Source organism: Mytilus trossulus, chromosome 5 (assembly GCF_036588685.1).
Source record: "Mytilus trossulus isolate FHL-02 chromosome 5, PNRI_Mtr1.1.1.hap1, whole genome shotgun sequence".
NCBI lineage: Eukaryota > Metazoa > Mollusca > Bivalvia > Mytilida > Mytilidae > Mytilus > Mytilus trossulus.
In genome coordinates, this window is record NC_086377.1 from 9,288,472 (window position 1) to 9,294,417 (window position 5,946).

Below are 5,946 nucleotides of genomic sequence, written 5' to 3' on the forward strand. Positions count from 1 at the left end.
CCTACAGATGAGCTTCACAAGAGAGAAGAACCTGTGAAAAAAACAAAATCCTAAGCTCATCTTAATTATATCTATCAACTACAAATCTTCATGTGTTTTAAATTGTATATATTGTATATATTTCTTTGTTTACTTTGTATTATAAACATAGACTGTGTTTATCAAGTGAACAAAATTGTAATTTGTGAATGTGATGTCTATATTGTAGATAGCATACATTCAAAAGAGAAATATCAGAATAGTTGTTTATTTAAAAATGTAGTAAATACAGCATATATGAAATTATTTGTAAATGAAAAATGTATAGACTATGAATATAACGGTGGTAAATCTGCTTGGATAAAAAATATTGTTCCATGCACATCTAAAACAAATGAAAATTGCTTAATTGGTTGGAGCACTAAATTAATGAAATGCAGTAATCATAGGCACACTTTAATCCTTTATCATAATATATTCTTGGAATCAAGTAAAAAACAGCCAGTCTTGAAGTATAAAAGTACAGTTTCGGTAAATGACAATCTTCCAATGTTCTTTTCTTCAGGATACGAACATATTTCTACACAGTTATTTTTTATAAACATTAAAGAAACAGCCAAAAATATCCAATTGTTCTTGAACTTAGATATCACACACTTCTTCGTTGTGCACATATTTCCAGAATTAAGCACTTCTAGTAAAGTCATTTGGCTAACAACATTCTGTGACACGATTAATTCCATATCTGTAAAAAAAATATAAAAGTTGTAAATACAAAAGAACCACCCGCGCTATCAAAATTACAGTAAATGACAATGCTAATGTTTACAAAATACAAGACGTTTTCAGAAAGTCAGTAATGAAACTAAAAATAGAAATTAACTTTACCTGTGCTATTTATAGGTCTAAAAATGACTACGTGTTTATCTGGGTCACGATACATAGAACAGGTTTATACATTTTGCTAGATTTAAATAAATCGTTTAAGAGATCAACAATTAAACTTCTTTAATACATTAATGAAAACAAAAAACTTCCACATTTGCAAGGTTTAGCGAGAAAGGAAAAGCGCTTTAGATTATTCTCTTGGTTTCAACAGCAGAAATGCGATATTTTAATGGCACAAGAAACTCACTTGTCAAAAGATTTGATAAAGCAAATTAACAATGAATTCCATGGCAAACATCTTCACAGCCTAGGCACAACAAATTCAAGGGGAGTTTCTTACTTTATTAATAAATCACTAGACTTTAAATTAATTAATGAATTTTGTGATAAAGAAGGGAGAATTATTATAATTAATATAGAAATTCAAGATAAGATTTTTACCTTAGTAAACTTGTATGCACCTAATGAAGTTCATGCAAGAAACCAATTTTATAAAAAAGTAAGTAAATTAATTGAAGAACACACTCTTGGTGATCTAATAGTAGGGGGAGATATGAATGATTTACTCTCAGCTTTAGATACAAAGAACAATAAATTACATAAAAAGTTAAAAAAGCCAGTCAATGGTTTAAAACAATTAATTAAAACACATAAATTGATAGACATTTGGAGACAATTAAATAAAGTTAAAAAACAATTCACATGGAAAAGAAAAAATGCTACAAATGAAGCTAGTAGAATAAGTACTGTATCTGCTGATATCAGGCCTGCACAAATTTCATTCACAGACCACCTGGCTATTTCGCTTAAATTAGACATTTATGCAAATAATCGGGGTAAAGGATATTTTAAAATGAATAACAGTATATTGACTGATACTCAGTACAATAAACTAATAAATAAGTTAATTGAAAAGTATGAGCAAAATTTTAATCTTACAAATGTCCTAAATCAGTGGGACCTGCTAAAAACTGACATAAGAGAGTCTACTATCCAATACTGTAAATCAAAAGCCAGAGAAAGGAAAAATAATATTTTAATAATGGAAAACAAACTAAATCTTTTAAATGAAAGATTAGACAAATTACCTGATAGGAAAAATAATGAACTTTTTAATCAAATAAAAAATTTAGAAAAAGATTTAGAAGAGATATACTCTTTTAAAGCCAAAGGAGCCCAAGTTAGATCAAGAATAAAATGGGTAGAGGAAGGGGAAAAAAATACTAAGTACTTTTTATCTCTAGAAAAAAATAGACAGGCTAAAAAATCTATTAATAAATTAATGACCAAAACCGGTGAGGTTACTGTTGATCAAAGTGAAATTTTAGATGTAAGTAAAGAGTATTACAAATCTCTGTACAAAAGTACATGTCCCGAAACTGAAATTTTAAAGACATACATAGAAAATACCCCCATTGATCATTCTTTAACTCCTTGTGAAAGCAAACAAGTGGATGGTAAATTAACTTTAGAAGAGCTAACATCTTCTATTTATAATATGAAACTAAATAAGACTCCAGGCAAAGATGGCTTAACAATTGAGTTTTATCGACAATTTTGGCCAAATTTAAAACACATTGTATGGAATGTTTCTAATACATGTTATGATAATGAAACTTTATCTGAGACCCAAAAGATTGGGATAATATCATTGATTTTCAAAAAAAATTACCCTTTGTCCTTAGATAATTACCGTCCAATTACTTTATTGAATACTGATGTAAAACTTATTACATATACTTTAGTTCCCCAAGGGTGACTGGGGTATAGAAATATGGTCACTTGGTCTTCTCCCGACCGGCAGTAAAACGCTTGCCGAAGTGGGGCGTCCGTTTGGCTGTGCGGGATGTATCAAGTTCGCAGTCACGTCCGGTCAGAAGGGAGACGTTAAATCCGATGCCTCGTGTAAAGAGAGTGCCACACTATTTGCACGTTAAGAACCCTTGCAACAACTCTTTTGAGGGGTCCGTAGGTGGCCTGTTGCAAGGCAAAATTTCTGTCCCTATCCAATATACCCTCCTTTTCCGGTGGCAGTCCAAATTTCTCCGACCATCATCCCAGATGGCCTATATTGTATCAACCTACCTATTGTATTTAATGTGAACTTGCGTCCTGAATATGCATGAAATATTTGCCACTGGACGTTAAGCAACCAACAATCAATCAATCAATCAATCATATACTTTAGCACAAAGACTAAAAAAAATATTACCCCTAATTATACATAGAGATCAAAATGGTTATGTTAAAAATCGATATATAGGATTTAACGTACGCCAAATTCAAGATATTATAGACTATGCTGAAAACTTTAATATTGATGGAGCTATACTATTTATTGACTTTTCTAAAGCGTTCGATTCACTCGAATGGGACTTTATGCTGGAATCATTAAAAAAATTTGGATTTAGTAAGTCTTTTCAAAAGTGGGTCAAAACACTTTACCATGATATAAAAGGATGTATTTTAAATAACGGGTGGATTTCTGAAACCTTCGGGATTCAACGGGGAATTCGACAAGGATGCACTTTAAGCGCGTTATTGTTTGTTTTATCAGTTGAAATACTGGCTTGTAGGATAAGGGATAATAATGATCTGAAAGGGATACAAATAAAAATTGATAAAAATACTCACAGCCTAAAAATCTCACAGCTAGCAGATGATACAACTCTCTTTCTAAGATCTAAAAATGAAATAAAAAATGCACTTAACTTAATAGAAACTTTTGGATCTTTTTCAGGGCTTAAACTTAATAGAAATAAAACAGAAGGTATATGGTTAGGTAAACTAAAACACTGCAAAGACAAATTTGAAAGTATCAATTGGAAAGATAAGGTGAAAAGTCTTGGCATTTATTTTGGCCTGAACAAAAAAGAATGTGAAACACTAAATATAGAAAGACAGTTTGAAAAATCAGAAAGGATACTAAATGATTGGAAGAAAAGAAAATTGAGTATGATAGGAAAAATAACTATAATTAAAACACTAGTTATTCCCAATATAACATACGTTGCTTCATTGATAAATCTAAGCAGTGAAATTATTAGTCAATTTAAAAAAATCTTATTTAATTTTTTATGGGAGGGTGGTAGCGAGAAAGTTAAACGCTCAGTGTTAAGAAAAGATTATGTTAAAGGGGGGCTAAAAATGACAGATATTGACTCATACATTGAGGCTATTAAAATAAATTGGGTTAAAAGATTAACTGATGAAACTTGCGCTAACTGGAAAATCATACCTACTTTCTATAGAAAACCTTAAAAACTTACCTACACTTACTTTGAAATTTTGAAATGTTGGATTAAAAATGGAGGAGGAAAGACAAAAGTACCTGATAATTATAGAGATATAAGGAAGCAAGTTATTTGGGGAAACCAATATATAAAAACAGGTGGTAAAAGTTTATATTATAGTCATTGGGTAAAGGAAAACATAATTTTTGTAAATGATGTAATTGATGATAAAGGAGAAATTTCTCATAAAATATTAGATAAACTTAAAAAGAAACAAAATTGGATCGCCGAAATATGTTCCATTCGGAAAGCTTTACCCAAAAGTTGGATCCAAAAATTAAAGAGCAATATATCAAAACATACTAAAATCAACATAACACAAGACATTAAAATGTTAAGTAATGGATTGTATTACGATCTAGACAAAATTAAGTTTAAAGAAATTTATAATATTATTATCAGGTCAAATAAAGAGCTTCCAGTAGGTTTTTGCTCATGGAAAAACCAACTATCAGGTGAAAATGTTATATATTTCATTAAGACAAATTTATCTTTCACCTTTCTTTTTTTAAAAGATAACAGATTAAAAATGTTTAGATGGAAATTACTGCATAATATTTTAGCTATTAACCATAATCTGTATCGCTGGAAGGTAGTTAATAGTGAAAACTGTGAACTATGTTCTAAATCTGATAGCTATAATCATTTTTTCTTTGAATGCACATGGGTAAAAAATTATTGGACATTACTACACAAAATATTTATGTATCTTAATATTGGGCAACATGTTTTTTGTCTACAAAATCTTGTAGTAGGGTACAAAATTGAAGATGTGGAGTATCATGTACTTAATCATATTATAACAATTGTTTGCTTTGTGATTTATAAATGTTTTTATTTATCAGAAAAGAGAACCAAATATGTGAATATGATGTCAGTCCTAAAAAACGAAATTGATATACAAATTTTATATCATCCGGAAAATTCCCTTTTGAGAAAATTTCAAAGAAAAATTTTAGAAAATTGATTCTCTGGCTGTCATATTTATAGTTGATTGACCTACATTTTTGAGAATCACAAAAATGTCATTGAAATAAAAAGAAGACAAATTTCTAACGAAATTGCTTTTTAATTTTTTTGTTTGATTATCATATATAGTATATCATTCAATGTTTAGCGTACTTGAAAGATAAGACACTATCTTAACTACCATAATTCAATTATACTGACCTCTTAATCCGATCGAAACCATGCTCTTTCACTTTCGATTAATCCAAAACTAAAACCTAAACAAAAGACGGTCAAAGTTCCGTTTTTCTTTTCATTGTAAAGTAAAGTACATGTTGTAGACAGCTATTACTCTGTTAATTGTAACTAACACGCAATACTACATGTATGTAAAATTATAAAAAGTTTACCAATAAAATCCCCTGGTTTTATTGGTAATTAACCATACAGGGCAGAACCTTAATGCCATTGTTGTAACATTAAGGAGATTTGTTAACAACTATTATAGTAAAATAAAGTATCTGAAGTTGTAAAAGAAAACAAAAAAAAAAACTAATTACTTTTACTAATTTAGTAGGCCTAAGCTTACTTCAGCATGTGTACTTCTAGCGTCTCTGGAAGTCCTGGTCGATTGTGCTTTAAAGGCAGGTCACAATGAGACTGAATACTATAGTAAGGTGCTACAGGCCTGTAGACATTATGAGGATAATCCTGATGTCTGTAATTTGTGCCTGATGTTGTTAGGATCAAGTGAAGATAGGAAGATTTCATCCGCTATAGCCGAGTGGTAAAAAAATAAAAAGTATGACTCAAAGGCAAAAAAGGAAAAGGAGCCGAG

At 30.0% G+C, this 5,946-nt stretch overlaps 1 long non-coding RNA gene across 1 annotated transcript; it reads right to left on the minus strand.

Moving 5' to 3' along the window:
- Window positions 1-231: 231 nt before the first annotated feature.
- On the minus strand, window positions 232-5,625 carry LOC134718506 (uncharacterized). The gene is made up of 3 exons (XR_010107395.1): window positions 5,331-5,625; window positions 3,502-3,550; window positions 232-724 (listed from the first exon to the last, which is right to left on the minus strand). It is a non-coding gene; the product is annotated as an uncharacterized LOC134718506 (long non-coding RNA).
- Between the last annotated feature and the right edge of the window lie 321 nt (window positions 5,626-5,946).